This window comes from Rhynchophorus ferrugineus, unplaced genomic scaffold, assembly GCF_030347505.1.
Source record: "Rhynchophorus ferrugineus isolate W39M unplaced genomic scaffold, kcgeb_rfMv2 rfM5, whole genome shotgun sequence".
Taxonomy (NCBI): Eukaryota; Metazoa; Arthropoda; class Insecta; order Coleoptera; family Curculionidae; genus Rhynchophorus; species Rhynchophorus ferrugineus.
Window position 1 is genome coordinate 6,136,370 of NW_027472584.1, and position 20,930 is coordinate 6,157,299.

A 20,930-nucleotide genomic window follows, 5' to 3' on the forward strand; every position below is an offset into this window, starting at 1 on the left:
GCTGTCAGACTTTTGGCCTTGTATTTAGCTGCATAGTATTGTAGGAATGTTCGTCGGGTCGGTCGGTCGGTCGAAACGTGTGGCTGCCGCTGCGGTTATCTATCAGAACACTCACTACTATTTTTGGAAGGAATTTGCACGGGAACTAAAAACACTGGTTGAATCAAAGTTGTTTATTTTAACTTGCGATTGATACATGTGGTCGATGGGAGGATTGACAGGATATTAGGTTAAGGTGAAGGAAGTACGGTAGCGCTGTGGAAGTGGTACTGTTACGGGGGGACGGTGATAAGAAAAGAGAGCGAGACGTCGTCGTGATGGCCTTTTATACTCCAGAACTGCATGGTACCAATCCACCGGCGTTGCCAACCTTTGTTGTTGTTGATGGTGAATTGGTGGTGGCCTAAAGGGTCGTGGCGGTCGCCACATAACTCCCCTCCTAGTGGAACAGCCGTGGAACGTACCTATATGTGGTGCAAGTTCCGGAATGCACCCGCAATCACGCAAACAAACGCCCGGGGACTGCTGATGAGATGGGGATCCCAACCTGAGCGAGGAATTTTACGGGATCAGCTGCCATCGGAGCTGCAGCAGGACGTCGTTCGTCTTGAGGCGTTTAGCTTTGTTTGAGGGTACCTGTAAATGTGTTACGTGTCCCGTTTCGTGATGCGGGGGTGCTCATGTGTTGCTGGTATACATGATGGGCTTCTGTGGTTTTCGTCCATCAGGCTAGTCTCGTGGGATGTCGTCGACCACGTGATGTTGATGAGTTCCGTTCCTCGTGATATCCTTCCATGCACGTGTCAAGCACCTGTCGAGTGGCTTATGTTGAGTTGATTTACCTGTTAGGCACTTTGATCACGTCGGGGTCACCAATTGTAGGAATGTTCGTCGGGTCGGTCGGTCGGTCGAAACGTGTGGCTGCCGCTGCGGTTATCTATCAGAACACTCACTACTATTTTTGGAAGGAATTTGCACGGGAACTAAAAACACTGGTTGAATCAAAGTTGTTTATTTTAACTTGCGATTGATACATGTGGTCGATGGGAGGATTGACAGGATATTAGGTTAAGGTGAAGGAAGTACGGTAGCGCTGTGGAAGTGGTACTGTTACAGGGGGACGGTGATAAGAAAAGAGAGCGAGACGTCGTCGTGAAGGCCTTTTATACTCCAGAACTGCATGGTACCAATCCACCGGCGTTGCCAACCTTTGTTGTTGTTGATGGTGAATTGGTGGTGGCCTAAAGGGTCGTGGCGGTCGCCACAGTATGATTACTTTTCCTAGCTGGTACTAGATGAACTTAATGGATTTGGAATATATTGTCTGAGTCTCAAACTAAGAAAACAAGTTCTAACTGTCTCAGGAAGAGAAGATTTACGAAAAGTGAGAATCAGTCTTATGGTTGGATATACTTCTCCATTTCTTTTAGAAGTTATTGATTTGACTACTCCCACTTCATGAGATTACAGATTTTCTCCTCAGTACAAATCAAGTAGTCATTACTAACTAGAAGTGGCTTTCCATATTTGATAATTATTACATGTGACATAAATGGGACTACCCGTACTAGTTACACAATACAGATCATAGTCTCACTCTCCAATGGCAGCTTGAGGAAGATTCGGCGCCCGGGGATGTCATTCCCCGTGCCCAGATCTAAAATAGAGACCCCGTGGGCATAATAATTGTGTTAAAACCTAGTGTTAAAAGTAAAATGCCATAAAGCTTTAAGGGCGAAGATGAGACCTGTGGATTCAGCGTAAGATAAATTGAAACAACAATAACAATAGCGAAACCTGTCTCAACAATCGATTAAAAAGAACAAATATGAAGGCGAACATCAACCAAGGAATGGATAAAATCAGGCAAAGCATATTTGGTACAACAAAATTTATTTTTGAGTAAGGAAAATCCATTATTATTAGTGTTCGATTAATCGCAGTCAGGCCCGTTCACAGTCGCATGATATAACATATATATATATATATATATATATATATATATATATATATATATATATATATATATATATATATATATATAGTATAAATTCTTGCAGTATAGACCATTGGATCCTTAACAGTAGTGATGGGCTGCACAAACACAAGGTCAGATGGAAGTGTGACCCCGTCGAGGAGGACAAAAAAGTGGGTGAACCATCAATCATTATGCATAGTGAGTTATCTTCTATCAAGTACAGAATGGAAATCTCGAGACAAATTTTATTCCGTGAGCTATATTTACTGCAGTACGTGGAGTTAGATAGCTGTGAGGTAATGGGGGTAGCGGATCCACGCTTTTGGGCGCGATCTGGCATTGGTGGATGAATCATGTAGAGTGAGATGAGATAGGGGAGGGAACTGCTACCGTGTTTTCTAATGACGGTGAGGGTTCTAGATGAAAATGGACCGGAAACGCGGTTATGGGATATATGGCCAAATATCTGGCATTGCAAACAACTTAATGGATTCGGAATGTATTGTCTCACTCTTAAGCTAAGAAAACCCGCTCTAGCACTTTCAGGGAGGGAAGATTTACGGAAAGTGATAGTTAGGCTGCTGATTGCAGGATTTATACGCTTGACTGCTATCAACCCCTTGCAATAATTTAATAAGGGATGGGGAGATACTTTTACTTCTCTATTATGAATTTTATTTAGTTTTATTATTATATCTGATTGTCTGCAGTTGACAGTAATGACAAGTAGCGAACCATCATTCAGCTTCTTGACCAATTTAAATTTACCGACAGTTTCAATTAGTCACTTACGCAATATAAAAGGCGAGAGTTTCGTTAGTGAATCATCATTAGTCCGTGTGCGGAAATATTTATCAAATTCTATAATGAAGTCATGTACATACTTCTGGGTCTCTTGTTTTCTGGTTGGCGTGCTTCGCAGATACGGTGGATAATAGCCGAATCGGATTTGCGTGGTCTTCCCCAGCCCCTACCAGTAATGCAATTTCGAATCCCTGCATGGCTACTGCTACTACTACTACTTTTATCTTTATGATAACTTTCTATATTTGATAATTGATGACTACATATAACATAAAGGGGATAACACAAGACATACCAAGATTTGGGCCTGGGAGTCGCCACACCCATTCTATATATATATGGGGCCAGATCATAGACCGTAGTCTATATTTTGTGAACACACCCCCTTGAGGAAGACTCGGGTTTGAGGGCGTTGCTCCACGTACCCAGACATACGTCCAGGCCCAGTGAGGGGATATATAAAATAAAATGTATAAATAAAATGCATTTCTGGGGTAAATATAATTATTCATTTCCTCAAGCCATAAATTTACCACGCTGATTTAATTGACTAGGCCTGATTGGTCGTCGGTCACTTGCCAAGCCGAAAATGCCAAGTAGTTTGCCCTAATCGTCGACTGTAAAAAATGCAGTTTTTTTCAATTTATTTATGTATTCAGTTCGCTCGGCTATTTTAACACGAGTAATTAATTAATAATTAGAAATCATATTACCAAATATTGACCAAAGAGAACATAACAAAATCTATAATAACTAATAAAACATCTGATTCCTGAACCCCATCAAGGAACGAATTAGAATATCAGTCAAACTTTTCGTTAAAAATTTCAACAATTATAACCTCTGAAGTTATCAAATAAATAAAATATTGACAGTTGAATTTTTATCCATTATCCATTATTATCCATACTATTTACTGATCAATTAAAATAGAATAATTTTCAAATAGTTTATTAGATTTTTTTGATAGGAACTGGAATATGGCTCTCGATAAGGCACGAATCGATAATGATTCTGGAACCTTTTTTTAATTGTAAAGTAGGGGGAATATAGTCTCCTCAATTTGTATCATAAATCTCAAATAACATAAACATTCCTTTCAATACTAATGGGGTTGTGGGAAAATATAAACAGACTGGCACTGATAATTTTTAACATTTACACTAATATATATATTCACACAAGTATTTGTCTATTAATAACAGTAATCTTAATAAGCTGTGTATGTTATAGTTAATGTATCAATGACAAAATCAATTAAGATGAGGCTCACAATATCACTGAGATTTATCATGTTATAAGCGACTTAGTTACAGAATTTAAATATTTTACTTATTGTAATAAAATAATCTGAGGATAGGCAAAATTAATGAAATAATCAAAATATTAATTGCTAAAATTAATTAATTAAGGAGATAATTACATAAACTAATAAATGCATAAGAAGTAAGATAAACAGGCCATAGAGAATGGTAATTTGTTTATGTGTTATATGGTAATATATTTTAATACTAATATCAGCTTCAAAGCTTTTATTTAAACATTTTTTTCCAAACTAGGCTCACAGTATCACTGAGATTTATCATGCTATAAGCGACTTAGTAGCATAATTTAAATATTTTACTTATTATAATAAAATAATCTGCGGATAGGAAGGCAAAATTAATGAAATAAACAAAATATCAATTACTAAAATTAATTAAGGAGATAATTACATAAACTAATAAATGCATAAGAAGTAAGATAAACAGGCCATAGAGAATGGTAATTTATTTATGTGTTATATGGTTATATATTTTAATACTAATATCAGCTTCAAAGCTTTTATTTAAACATTTTTTTCCAAACTAGGCTCACAGTATCACTGAGATTTATCATGTTATAAGCGACTTAGTAGCATAATTTAAATATTTTACTTATTATAATAAAATAATCTGCGGATAGGAAGGCAAAATTAATGAAATAAACAAAATATCAATTACTAAAATTAATTAATTAAGGAGATAATTACAAAAACTAATAAATGCATAAGAAGTAAGACAAACAGGCCATAAAGAATGGTAATTTGTTTATGTGTTATACACTGGTAATATATTTTAATACTAATATCAGCTACAAAGCTTTTATTTCAAAATTTTTTTCCGAACTAGTACCAATACGAGAATATAATCAATGTTATTGAAATACGTAATGTACAAGTTCTGTAATATGATTTATAGTGGATTGAATTTAATAAAATATTTTATGAGTAATAATAATATTATTGTTTTATGACTTTTTTCTTGATTGGAACAAATGTATCTTTTAATTTTAAATTTCCTTATGATTGGTTGTATATGTAATAACTTAAAACTGTTAATCTATTAATTTAGTTTTGTCTTATAATAAGATGTTATATAATTTGTATCAATAATGTACTAGGAAACCAGTACTACCATACAAATCGATAGCATAAATAACGCAATAAGTAACTAATAATATTATTAAATTGTCCTCAGAATTTAGAATCAATAGTGATCTAGTAAAAACGCAAAATGCTTAATTTTGTCATCAAAACATATAAAATTAATTTAAACATTTTTAACAGTTCCTTTTATAAATACTAAATATTTCATTTTTATTGACCGAAGATGTTCTGCAGTTGCATATCATTCATCGATCCTATATAATCCGCGTTGACTTCTTGCTCATCAATGGCTATTCAATGGTTATTTATTATTTTTCATGACATTTTTATTTTCTTTTACTAAGATGACCAGGTAGAACCAAATGGTCTTTTGCTGATTTCGATTTGGGTTCGGGGTATGATTGTTTTGCGGGCGAAAGAGATCCTGGGTTACGACTGGGATTGTCGTAGTTGGTTTACTACTCAGGTTTGTGGATGGGTAGGGATTTAATCAAGGTATTTAACTTTACACTGAACATGTTTATGAAATTCTTCATAAACGGGATGCCTGATTCGAGCTGTGTGTTAACGTTCCTCATAAACCATGGGGTATTGAGTAACGCGCAGACTTTTTTGGATTGGAACATTTGTAGTAGTTCAAGTTTCTCTCGAAGACATACTTGTACCACACCTGTGCTCCGTTGAGGCAGACCAGATGGACTAGCATTTTATAGAGAGTCGCTTTCTGGGGGATTGGAAAATTACTTTTCCTGCGGAATAGTGGAAATAGAGGGCTGTACGCGCCATTTCTTTTATTTGCAAAATTGGCGTGCTGTATTTGGGTTGACCATTGAAATATGCGGTCGAACTGGATAGGGATTTTGGAGGCGATAAGCGCGGAACTCCTTCTTGCGGTGGAACAGAATAGACTGAGTTTTGCTCGGGTTTATCTGTAGCTGCCAGAATTTGTACCACGCTATCGTTTGTTTCAGCTGTACCTGGAGTCCGTTACGAATAGCGTCGGGACAATAACCGGTCGTGAAAAAAGCGGTATCATCGGCACAAAATATTGTATGGGAAAGTTTGTGGAGCAGGAAATAAAGGTTGAATAGGGCTGGGGCTACTGGAGCACCTAGCGGGCTCTTGCGGAAATCCTTTTATGAGAGGAGACTACGTCACCGATTCTCGTTTGAAAGGACCTACCGTCCAAGTATGAATCTATCAGAGATATTAGGTCATTCGGTCGACCTAGTTGTTTTGATTTGAATATTAGACTGTGGATTGTTGCTGCGATGCGAGCAGCTTGATGGAGGCATGAATGTTTGGCTCGGAAACCGAATTTTTAGTTCGGGATTATGTGATGTGCATCTGTGAAATCGTTTAAAGCGTATAATATGGATTTTTCGGCAAGTTTGAATAGTGAAATAATCAGGCTGATGGGCCTGTAGTCAGTTGGATTGGACTTTTTTTTGGGAATGACAGCGACAAGCGTATGTTTCCAGTTCTTTGGGAAATGCTTTAACCTCAGGATGGAGTTAATGATGTTAGCAAGTTCTGATAGTTACTTGCTAGTGAGGTTTTTAGATGGTTTGCTGTTATACCATCTGGGCCTGGAGCTTTTCTAGAAGACAAACGTTTTATGGAGAACTGAATGTCTCTGGGAGAGACTATGCTCTTCAGGAGATGATCTGACTGGAAGTCTTTCTTCTTTAGAGAGGGGTTAGTGTGATTTATGATGGATAATGTCTGTTGAGGTGAGCCAAGAGATGGATAGCATTTCATTTGATTCTCAAAAGAATTAGCGAGAAGCTCTGTTTTTTTCTGGATTTGTAAAGGCGATATCCGTAGAGGAATCAGTCTTCAGAGGGGGGATTGCGTTCGAATTTTTCCCAATTACGCTTTTGGCGGCGCGCCAGAGGTCATTTGGGGCAGTGGGGTCGCTTAGATTTTGAAGAAATGATTCCCATTTCTTCTCGTTCCAGGCTCCAGCCCTGTTCTTGAGTTCTCTGATTGTGCGCTGTGCCACGCGTTTATATTCGGGATCCAGACTGGCGCGAGCTCTTCTCGCCAATCGGTCCTTATACCTGATTAGTTCTTTTATTTCTCTAGGGAGGTTCAATTGAAAAGGTTCAGGGCTACTTGTTTTAGTAGCTCTGTCTGTGGCAGATTGAATATCTAGGGTGAGTTTCGATGCTGCTCTTTCTAGATCGTCAGAAGATTCATTCGAATTTTGATAAATGAAAAAGTCAATTATTGTTGGTCGATTTTAGGAATAGAATAAGTCCAAGTTCCATCTCGTCTATTATCTTGGCGATGCCCGCACCAGCTGTGTTTGGTCTGCTTATGGTCCAAAGTGGATGATGTGCGTTAAAATCACCCTCAATAAATTTGGAGGTATTTCCTTAAAATAGTGACTTAAATTCATCTTCAATGAATCGATCGTTTTCTCGATAGATTGATGTGAATTGAATTCGCCTGCTATTTGACTCGATTGCTGTGGAAGTGTGTTCAAGACTTGAAAGAGAATGCGATTGCCGTTGGATGTGCCTGATGTTAGTTTTAACGGCGATGGCGTGCCACCGCCGCGGCCTGTTCTATCGCTTCGATAAATCGAATAATTTGGAACCTTAAATCGGATGGAGGGTTTTAGAAAGGTTTTCTGGAGAAGCAATATGTTGACATTGTGTGTCGACAGTGCGGTGATAAGTTTCTCCTTCTTACCACGCACGGAACATTCATTCGAGGACATTATTGTTAATGATCGCGGGGGGGGGGGGGGGGTACTAACCAGTGGAGATCGAGTCGACTGTTATCCGGAGTTCCCCACACATGGGTGGCAGGAGGGATTGGTCTTTCTGGTTTAGTTGCTTTAGGGGCTGATTTTTCTTGACACTTGATTAGTAGTTATATATATGGAGGGAAATATATATGGAGGACTTTCAAGTGGTTGAAATGTTAACGTTAACGTCCTGCTTCTTAGAAATCTCATTAACTTTTCTAAATGTTCTGAACATAAACATTCCGCTGTGTAAATAAACATGATATAAGTGAACTTGACATAAATAAACTCTAAACACATAAACCAATTTCTACAACATTTGATTATTAAAATTGGATACATGCAAACATTTCATCTCATCGTAAACTTTCAATAACATCATAATCACGGTCATATAACTCTATCTCTATGAATAAACTTCAATAGGTCATGAAGAACCAAAATTTCTAGTATAAGCTCATCCAAATAGCACATGAAATAGTGCACATCAAATTATCATTGTGTTTAATATTTTGTAAGCATCTTATTTTTTCTTCCTCAAAGCCACTTCACATCCTTGTTCATTAACTTATTTAACGTATAGGCAATATTCAAATAATTGTTCATTCATTTTCATTTTAAATCATTTTGCACAATTCTTTCATGTTAGGTCCATTTATATTTCAAATTGCATCGATTTTACGTAATACTGGTCATATATCTTTATCGTCAATATCACATCATCACCATAATCAATATACATTAATTCGTACACTGTTGTTATTGTCACAAAACTTCGGATAATCTTTAGTAAATCTCTCCATTTCAGTCATCGGTCACAGCTGTTTCTGTAAATCCTATTCTTCAGAATGTCCTGTATGATCTCGATTCATCCAAAATATCGTTTCATAGAATTCAAGTTCTCGTTCACTCCTTATTCTACAAATATGACCTAAACATTAATCGTATAATTAGAATCAAATATATCAGCCAAGACAATTCACTACAACACTAAGATATTCAATATTAAATTATCTTTACGAAAATACTCAAGTACTATACGAAATCATAGCAAATTATTTCAATTACATAAAACACATTCCTCGACATGACTTTAAACAGATCGTTTTTCAGGTCATTGAACAGTCAAAGTCAGCTCGAACAATATTTTAAATAATACGCAACATTGATCTTAAAATGTCATAGTACAAGTCGTGTTCATTAAAATATATAGTAATTATTCTTTCTTAACCGAATTCTCGTAACATTACTGTATTTACCCCGCCTCGTAGATATTTGGCTTAGATATTGCTCACTTTCATGAAATATAATTTATGTTGTATCATAATGTGTGTGCTAATTTCTGAGTATAACGTTAGAAATAAAATAAAAAGGCAATATTTACAAAAATATTGGTTTATTGCTCCGACCAGTAAGACAAGGTGATGTGTTTCACTCAATGCACAAGAGAGAAAATTTTGAAAATCTTCAAACAAACAACATTCAAAAATATAAATTTTTTAGTTTTATCCAAGATAGTAAGAAGTTTTATTTGACTCACTAATTCTCAAACGTTACTATTGTATTACGTTACTATTACGCTATTACTATATTGTTGTTACTATTAGGTATATTATTAATTATACTAATTATTAATCATAATATTTATATAATATTATATATTATATTAATTATGTAGCATACATACAGCTGGGAGATCATATTCTCTTTAATTTAGAGACTCAAGAGATTACTTAAGAATTATTTACAATCTAAAATGGATCAGGAGCAGTTAAATTTTGCTATCATTTCTATAGAGACTGACTTTTTAAAGCAAGTGATATTGAACATCTATTAACGAAATTTCCAAAAGTAAAATAATAGTCCAATTTCTATAAAATATTTCCGTCTTTTTCATAATAAAATTATATTTATTAATAGCAGGCAATTTACATATATTTTTTTCGAGCTTTTGTTTTTAAATAATTTCGAATACATATTTTGTAACTTTAACACTGTTCTATTATTACTGTGCAATAAACATTTTTATAATACTTTTTTTAACATCTACTTATTGTTTGCCTCAAATAAAAAATTAATACGAGCTGAAGTGTTACTTCTGTAATGGTTACTTACGTTAAATTTTGATGATAATAAAATTATTGTCGTTTTTTAAATCATGTAAGAAGTCAAAGGGCTGAGCTGAAGTGTTACTTCTGTAACGGTTACTTACGTTAAATTTTGAGGATAATAAAATTATTGTCGTTTTTTAAATCACGTAAGAAGCCAAAGGGCTTACAAGCTAAAACTAATACTAACAGACTCAGTTAACTAACTAACTTTAGGCTCAGTAAAGGCGCTTATCAATGGAGAAGGTACTTGGCGTGTCACTGCATATTTAATATTATAATAAATAATATTTTAAACTATCTATTAAGGTTTGTATTTATTTAAGTTATTATCAATCAAGCAGGAGATTCTATGTTCGGCTGTATATATTTTTTAAATGATTGTACGCCAATTTCTCCGTCAATTACGGACCGATTTTCAAAATTCTTTTTTTATTCGAAAGAGTACACTTCCGAGGTGGATTGGAACCAGGATCAGGATATCTTGGGGGGAAGGGAGGGGAATCGAGGGAAACGCACAAATTTCAAAATCACGTGCAAGGTTTTCACTTATTTTTTATCTAAAATAATCAAATATTTGTGTATATAGTTATTGCTGAGCTAATTTGACGGAATATTGGAAATCGTTCAGTGCAAAAGCCGTTCAGTTTGTTTTTAAGCACTAACTATAGCTTATAAGACCTCATAAAAATATTGTAGACAACTGCTTCTGGTTTTTATTTTTACTTGATTAATTTTCAAATTATCTGTCCACATTTAAATAGTATTTTAAAAACCAAATCATTTTACCCCGCCATTTTTATGAAATCAACTACTTGAACCTGAGAAGGAAATTCAGAGATGGATTTATCATATTTCGTTATACAACCACACCGGATAGCCCTCCCTGACCATTAAAGCCATAAAATTAATAATCTTTTTCTTTAAATATATAAAACCTCTTTAAAAATATGAAATGTTTATACAAATTTGGAGAATAAAGCTAGCAAAAGAGTTTTATAGTAAAAATAATAATCTCATCCAGATATTGACGTTAGAGATAATATATTAAAGATATTCTCTTATTCAACACTCAGCAACCAGCAACAATAGCTTTAAAATTTTTCTCGATCGAACGTAATCAAGCTTTTCCAGATTTTCAGCATAGGATTATTGGAATATGCCCTTATTTTGATATTAACTAACTATTTAATTTTTGTTCAGATATGTGAGCCTACAATTTACTATTTTAAGCGAATAATATAGTTACAAAACTATGACTAAAACAAGTGACTGACGACAGTCCTATTTTATTGTTTTATTTAATAACACCTTTTGACGAATGCTTTATTTGACTTGAGATTCTGGTTGGGCAATAAATGTGTTTTCCAGACAGTTTAAACTATTTATTCAGCACCATAGTAACCATATAATACTAGAGATTGATTTTAAAAATGTAAGCAAAGTATTATTAGCGTTTAATGTATCACTAAGTATGATTGAAAACTATAAATGTAACAAATATTATGAATATTATTTTTTGATCGAATCGAAACTATAAAAATAAATCAAAATAGAATTTTGTTAATATTAATAAAATAGGAATAAAATTATTAAAATAAATATTCAAACTATTGTCTTTGGTCTCGATTAAATAATGTTGTATGACCGGTAATATTATGTTTTTTAGCTTTATTAAATAAATCCTTTTAATTTAGAAAAATCAAATTATCAAAATCAAAATGTCCCTTTTCATAACAGAAATGCTTGGAAATGTCTTATTTTCAATATTCTCTCTTTAATCAGCAATGTTAAATTATTTTCAATTTGTTAATTTAATAGATATACTTTTGTTTAATAGAATAATTCAAACCATAATATTTCAAAAATTATTTGTAAATACTTTTGTAAATAATTATATTTCAATTAGAATGCAAGTTTCAATTAGAATAAGTACTAGATTGCATTTTGAACTCTTGCATTCTTGTCGAATAAAATTTAACGTGAAACGAATTAGATCGGCTCATTAAAAGAAAAAGGTATTTTAATAGTTCCTCTAATTAAAATATAATAATAAATTGCAAAACTTAGTATATTTCGTCAGACATTTCTTTTTAATTTTTGTATTTTTTTACGGTTCTCCATTTTTTAAAAATATAACAGATAGTACTTAGAGTTTCTCAATCCCACAAAATATAATTTTGTTGATGTCTCTTTTCTAGCAATGCTCTTGGAATGCTTAAGTACTGGACAATTGGTCAAATAGGAATACTGTGAAGTTGAACTATTATCCCACCAGAATCTAAATTTTAGACAGAAATAATTAACTTTTATCTGTTATATCTGTTGTACTTTTTCAGTCTTCCAAGCAGTTTCACTATGGAAACCCTACCAATCAAATTTCAGAGTAATTTTCATTATTAGAATATTTTTAGTAGAACCTCACCATGTTCATCATACAATCGCATAAATATATCTTAAATATTTATTTATTTGTGCTATTTACCATATTCTTACTCTTTTGATATTAACCACACTCTTTTCCTGACGCTATCCGCGCTGTCGCTCTCGTTTTAATATTATCGAGCTTGGTGTACGGCTCTCCATATTACCGACCTTGTCCGTACGCCTGGTTATCTTCTCCGATATCATAACTAAAGTATACTCCCTTAGGTCACCCCAACTACCTGTAAAATCTAACAGGCTTCCATGATATTGATGTGACCTCGCGTCACATTTAAATCCCATAACAAATATTTCTGTAAATGGCAACCCCAGACCACTTACATCAAAAGCAGCAGTTAAAATCTTGAACACTTCATCGTTGTTCACTTAGAGTCAACATATCAGTTCAGTCAGTTCCATCAATCACCTGTTGAATAGTATTCATTTCACACCAGAAAGAATATGACTTTCATTCGTTATCAGTCTTTACGCAGACACTCCTGATCGCAACCTTCATCTAGCCCAAACATAATTTTGGGTTTCATACAAACTGAACTATAGGATTGGAGACCCACTCCATCCATACTAATAAATTCTTGACCTAGCCCAACCGCCATGCCGAGGACTTTCTATAACTGAAAATTACGTTTGGGAACAAAACCCAGCTCAACTGCCGTGTTGAGAACCTTAAATAACTTTAAATCTAAATATTGTATTATTCTAGATTTAAATCTGCCCGGCTATCCTATACTATATTTTTATAATAGTACTTTTATAATTTTACAACTAAATCGGTATTCTAAATTTTAATCCCAATACAGGCAATCGAACTTCGTTCGTGCCCGGAATTTCTAGCCATAATTTTATACAGTTACCAAATATATCCGTATTTTATTGTTCACTACTAGGCCAGGTGCGCGACTGTTCTTGTGCTGTCACCGTAATCCCCCCTTATTTGCCAACTCGTTGTCCTGTTCCTCCATAACTGAATTGATTGTTCAATAGAGCCACCTTGGTACTAATTGAATACGGTATAGCTTCCAACCTCTTCTTCTCAAATTCAAGTTTGGCTGCTTCCGTGATCTTCTCTACGCTCTTGTTCGCTGCTTATTGTATACAATCAATGTTAGAACACCGACTTTCGGTTTCGGACGCGACGATTTGGTTTTACAGTTCCATTTTCAATCATCACACCTTCCTAAAGGACGTTTGAAGGACATAACACGTTATCTACATAAACAAAGGCAATATTGTCTCTTAATGATCCCAGGGCTTTATCAATATCATTTTGACAACAAGACATAGAATTTATAAATACGAATGGCATTGGGTTGTATTCTTAAAGCCGCTCGATGCCACAAACATAGTAATGTGTTTTGAACTTTCTTCAACATCCATTTGGTGAAATCCTGATTTGATATCGAAAGTGTTAAAATAAATGGCCTTTGCGAGACGGTCTATCTGATCATGTACTCTGGGCAAAGGATGCAAATCGTCTTTTTGTTTACATTGCGAAAATTCACCACATAACCTTATCTCGTCATTTGTTTTCTATACCAATACTATCGGACCAGCGTAAGCAGATTCAGTCGGTCGTATTGTTCTAGCTTCCAGCTGTTTTTTAATATTTTACTTAATTTCAATTGTTGGCCATATGATAAGTGACGTGGTTTATGGGTCATCAATTCTTGACTTCATAGTATGATTTTTAACTTTCCTGTTGTTACCACTGGTGGTATCTGTTTTATTGATGCTTGCAGTATTTTTCTGATTTCTGTGCACAATAATTGGTTCAATCCTGACAAATTTGACTCATTTTCGCTAATTGTTCTCGCTATTAAAATTCGAGGTTCATTTAATGTGGATGTCTTAACTATATTTTTACTTCTGGTTTTCTTTATAACGTCAAGACTTATTATTGCATCTATGTCACCTCCTGGAACAGATCTGTCATAGTTGGAGTATACATTAAGATTATACTATGGCCAATAGGTTTCAATGGTAATAGGCAATTTTCGATTCTTGACAAATTTTGGGTAACTGGTAGTGTGTTTAAGTTTAACAGTCTGGATTTTGTTTCATGCGATATTGATACGTCTGCACCCGTGTTCATCAGCAAAGAGAGGTAACTGCCTGGTTATTAGTAAATTTTTCTGACGGAAATGACTTTATACACCGGGTATTTTTTGTCACCATTACACGCTTTGGCATTGCCTGTTTTCGGTAGTAATTATCCTGCTTATGGGCTTTCCTTTGACAGTAGCTACGCAGTTCACTATATATTGGTTTAACATTGTTGCGAACTTGAGGCATGTCGAATTTTACATCGTGGAATAACGGTCTACAAAATACCCAGAAATATAATCCCAGATGTTGAATACGGGCGGGGTGCCCGCAGCGCCAACTAGAACCCTACAACGAATAGCTGTCTCACTATCTAATAAATTATGTTCCAATCAGCTCAAGGTAATATTCTAAGAAAAGACTGGATAACATTTCTTGATGGACCCGAGCTTGAGTCATAATTTTCATATTCTGCAACATAATTAAAATAACGACTCTTAATTGCTAAACAGGTACGAATGAGTGTAGAGGGCGTCCTTAGCCTGTGTTATTCGGTTCGCTCCCTCGCGCTTCTGTTGAAATTTTTTTCATTTCCTTCTATACTGTTCTCATGTAAATTTTTAACAAGGAAATATCCCACTTCTGATGTTAGATATTTCTTTATATTTTCTATATACTCTCGCTCTCTTGACATTAACCACACTCTCTTCCCGCTCTTTTAAGTCTGACATGGTTCATGTGGCGTACGGCTCTCCATATTAACGACCGAGCCCGTTCGCCTGGTTATCTTCCCCGATATCATATCTACCCCTAATCTACCCCCACCATCAATACATCAATCAGTATATAGCTGCCGTATATTGAATACCATTGATGGTTTGAATACCATCGAATTGTGTAATATATGTATAAATACCAAGTGCCAAAAAATGCCAATGTAGCGACCTTGAGACATCTCGAATTTTACATCGTGGAATAACACGGGGCGGGGTGTCAACAGCACCGACTAGAACCCGACAACGAATAGCTGGCGGCAACCCCGAGACGTTTATCTGGTATGTTATTGAAGGGTATTTCGGTCATTCAGTGCTGAACCCTCGTTTGGTTTAGACGTGCCACCATCGAGTGCCCAAGCCTCGTTACCAGGTAACACCGCTGCCATCCGTTTTATTATTTGTATTTTGCACATTTTTTTATAGCCAATAAATAACGGTCACATAATGTAGACACAACTGTTTCATTTCATTTTACCTCTATTCACCGATCCACATCATTTACCCTATACCAATAATGTATAACTTATCCATCAATATCAATATCTACGGAAAAATAAGTAATAACAAAATTCGTAACAAATGAATACTTGTTATGAGTTTTAATCAATCCAGTAAAAAAACTCATTAAACTTTCTTTAAATTCAATTTATTGGAAAATTCTAGACGAGTAGACCCAATATTGTTTTCCCTAGCAAACATACTGGTTCCTTATACGTTATTTAGAATTTCCTGCGCTAAGGTAAATATTACGATAAGAAGGAAAAGTATAAGGAAAAAACCGTTATGTTGCTTTAACAATTTCAAAATTAATGGAGTTTGTAATATTAAATAGACATGAAATAGAATTGAAAACTATTTTCAGGCGTTTTCACTTTAAATAGAAGAAAAAAACTAATATAGGCCAAATATTGCTAAAAATAATGTCCGATATAAAAACAATTTCTAAAGCAATGAAAGTGTGTCTTAAAAATAAATGCGGACAGTGACATATAAATGGTTAAGAGTCTAAAGGCATTTGGTTGTTTAATACATACGATATATTGTTCGACAGACTAAAAGTGCATATATTAACATCGAAAAGTCTTTCGACATGTCTTGAAATTAATATCATCTGGTGGCGCAAAGAGACTGCGTTATAGTAAGATATTTATCACGGTATCCAGACGTAGCACCAATAATTCTTTCATTGCGAACTTCAGGAGGAATTAATTTAAGGAAAGAAAATCATGCACTCGTTGATTGTACGTATTTTCTGAGATTTGTCTAGAAGTTGAGAATCAGAAATTTCGATTTTGTAATGATCGACTATTATTAATTTGTTATAAAGAAATAAGCAAATTTGTTAAAATCTGCTATTATGTTTGGGCGTTTTCATCTTCCATCTTCAATATTTCTTCTTCATAGTATAAATTTTTAACATCTTTATTAGATACGCTTAGTACAATCTTAATTTACAATTAATTTATTACTACTTTTCCTATGTGCTTGGATTAATTAACAAACAAGACGAGTGCGAGAAAATACATCAGTATGTATTCCTCAATTATAAAATTATAATTATTTATTAATTATTAACTTATAGCTATAGTTTACACTAATAATACATACTAAATGTTCACACAAGTTCGTATGGTTTTGTTCGTTTCAATCTCCTGACATCCTGCGCGCTGTCCAGCAGTTGTATTGCTTCCACGTTAGTATGATTTAGTAATCTTCTTTCGTGTTTCAAGGCGAAATCCTGCACAACTTCGCAAATCCATTTGATTTCCAGGTCATCTTGCAGTTCTTCATTGGTTACATAGCGAATAGTATAAGTGATTCGTTTTTAATTCGGTCCTAATCATTTCTGTTCTGTTAATTGGTCTACTTTATCTAAATTTGAGGATGTTTTTTGCTGGGCGTTTAGTACTTCTACAAGTTCGATTAACATTTCGGTACATTGTATGGTCTTAGTCGGGGCGTTAGCATTAATGTAATGAAATTAATTAATTAATTAATTAATTCTCAATTATCAATGGTGATCTACTTGAACGAGTACACGTAGAAGTATTAATTTTTCAACTTCTTGCGCGTGAAGAATAGCTTCAGCATTTTTATGTTACTTTTATGTGATTTTTTATTATAATATTTAAAATTTTGTTATTAATGGGTTTGTTATTAATAGTTTTCGTTAAGGATTTGTTTGTAAGAGTTTTGTGTTTACATTATGCAATTAGATAACTTTTCCATTTATTGTTTTTAAATTATATTCTCATAAATCAACATCCAAGATTCCATCGAAATAAACCTCAAAATCGTAAATGTAATTAACTTAATTTTATGGAATTATTTATCTTAAAAGGGGCAACTGTGGATTCATTAATCAATAACATTTTGTTAATTATACTCTGTATAGTCATGTTATCAAATGATTTGTTTTTAAAGATATAGGCTAGTTTGTTTTAAAAATATCAGCTCTTGCGTCAATTAAGAGTTTATAGGTATCAGAGACATAATAAATATTTTCCAAATCGACTATCAACATCGATTCATATAAACAAATATATTTGTCAGGTTGTCTTGCTCATACAATTTATTAATTATGCTTTTGCACGGGATAATAGTATGGCCCACTGAGTGGTTTTAATCAGCAATCAAAGACAAATTTTCGTAGTTATGGTGAAGGAATAATATCGAAGGATCAACTATTAATCTATAATGAAAATTGTCATCGTAGGTAATATTTCATGAGTTAATATGTGGAGCCATAACTCAGATATTCGTGTTATTGATTGAAAATATTAGTTTTGTAATTATAATTACTGAATAGATGCTTGATACTTGTGGTTCTTTTGACTGATAACCTGAATTGAGTTTTTGTTGGGGTTCGCTTTGCTTTGGTACGATTAAAGGTTTCCGTTGAACGTTTTGGATTAATTTCTCTGGAGTTCTATCGAGTCTGTGAAAAAGTGTACTATTTGGTCTCATGTGGATAATTCAAGTTGATGAAGGTTCGTTTTTTTTTCGAACTGAAACGAGTGCAGAGTGTTATATTAGATATCTAGGTTGTTTTTAGGTATCGAAATATGAAGGTTATATATATATTTTTTTTATTTTGGATAGTGTGTCTAAAAGATCCGCTGTTTTAAAAAACTTGCATTTAATATTGACTTGTTTGTAATATCGACTGGTATTTCTTTATACAATGAAACTAATTGTTTGAACAGCTTTTTCTTTTAATTTAATATTTACTTGAATAACCAGAAAGTTATTCTATACTTCTACTGCCATATTCATTGCACAATCGTATGTACTTTAGGAAAAGTGTCTAAGTTTATTTAATTTTCGTTAAAATCAGGATTGCTAAAAAAAGGATTAAGTAGCATGCATTAAAAAAAGATCCTAAGATAATTCGGTCTTTATCAGAATAAATATCGCCCTATAAATATGGGTGCATTATAACTCAGTTATAACTAAAAGTAAAAAATGTTTTATATCTTAAATTATGCGTTTCGTCTAGAATTGTAGTGAGAGCACATAATAGAATTAATATTTTAAAACACATTCGATCTGATTATTTCAGTTCATGTTATCCTACATCCTCTATTCGGTATTACATCATATCGAGCTATTAAATAAACATAAAGCCGAATAGAAACGCTTGGGCTAAAAATAAAATAGTAGAGAACATACTTTTCTGCTTGAAGGGATGTGATTCCGAGCATATTATGCGCACACATGTTCGCTGCTATCTTACGAAAACAACTACGAATTGTCATATAAAGCATTGGTGAAAGGATAAAAGACTACTATGGCCCTTCTCGGTAGTCCAATAAATTCTAATATCTTTTAAACAATATTATCGATATGGTATTAAAACATTCAAGCAATATGTGTTATCATGACTTAATATAGATAAATATATGAAAATTTATGATAATTAATTAATAATTTACTGTTTGAGTTATATATTGAGAAAATATAAGATGCTTAATAAAAGCGTGAGAAATTACTGACGAATATTTTTTATATATTTTTTATATAATTTTTTTATAATTATTTATTAAAAAAAGCGATAATAACAAGAACTTAACAGTAACATATTTTTATAAACTATGATACAAATGTTAAATTTTGCAAAGCCTGTTTACCTCTGGCGTCGAATCCATATATCTTTAGCCCCTAATTTTTAAATTAAAATATGTTCCCTAATTTATTTCAATTATACAAAAAATATATTCGCGCTCCTATTAAATCAAGAGTATCAGCTCATCAGCTCCGATTGCTGTATGTATTGTTTAAGAGATTAAGTTTTATATACTATAATTTATATTATTTTATGTATTAGTTAATGTACATGTTATATGTACATATTTTATTACTGTACATATTAATATGACGTTTTATTACTTGTAACAAATAACTTATATAACTGTTTTAAACACGTATATTTATATCATATTAGGTATATTAGTAGATATTTCATAAATGATAATAAAAATATTTACTTGTATCAAAGAACCCATCATAGAACCAATTTTGTTATTGTATCAATTATCAAAATATATCTGCGCTCTTAAATAACACATTTGAACATAAACAAATATTTAATTTGTTAATTCATAATTAGTTTTTGTTATATTTTAGTCTTATTTTTAAATTTTTAATTTCATCTGAAATCTACTGCTTAACGTGGGCTACAAACCACGGTCGGTATGTCGCTTACAGACTAGTGAGTGACCGATTTAGAAACCATCCCAGAAGAAATCCAGTCTTACCCAGCCTGATTAGTGGAGTAAGTATATTTTCCTTATTGAATTTTACATTCTTGCCTATGAACAATCATAATTAATAATAATAATTAGCAACATTTGCAAACGTACATTACAAACTACGACATAGCAGTAAAATCATCCTCTCTCCCTAATCACTATGACCACCAAGCCTATGTACCAGCAATAAAATACCGATATTTAAACTTGATTGAAAATAAATAAATCGTCGGTAAATTCTACCGGTAATAAAATATCAAAATATATTGCAAGAGTATTATATAAATAGATACAGACAGACAGATACGGACAACTAAATAACCATCTACCTATCCACTATCTACTATTATCTGCAATTTATTTGAGTACTTGTTGGTCTAAAAGTCTCATGCCAAATCTTAAACATGTTAGCAGTTAACGGATAACCTCAATAGATACATAGACCCGATAGCACTTACAATATTTTTATGGACAATTAGTGGAATTGATAGGTGAAAAACTTAACACAAAATAAAATTAAAATTCTATTAAGTGATACTTATTTTGCTAAGTAAATTTACTAATATATATTTTTCCGTCGCTAAATAAATGTAAATTAAACTAATAGAAACCCTTAACTGAAGAAGTCAAACTGTCAATTAAAATTAAAGAAATAAAACAAAATTGATATAAAATATTGTGTATTTCAAAATCGAAGTAACACCATCGATATATTCATTTGTGTACATTCCCGTATATTTAATTTCCATTTGGTTTTTAACCTAATACGAAAAACAATAATCATGTTGACATATATATGCAATGGCTTTTTGAGACTGAACCATGTTCCGGAATGTCTGAAAATCCTTAAATTCTCAAAA

General features: G+C 33.3%; 1 protein-coding gene across 2 annotated transcripts in view; it reads left to right on the top strand.

The window, feature by feature from the left end:
• Positions 1–20,930, top strand: part of LOC143197595 (lachesin) — a 209,483-nt gene that overhangs the window by 39,045 nt on the left and 149,508 nt on the right. The window lies entirely within an intron of this gene.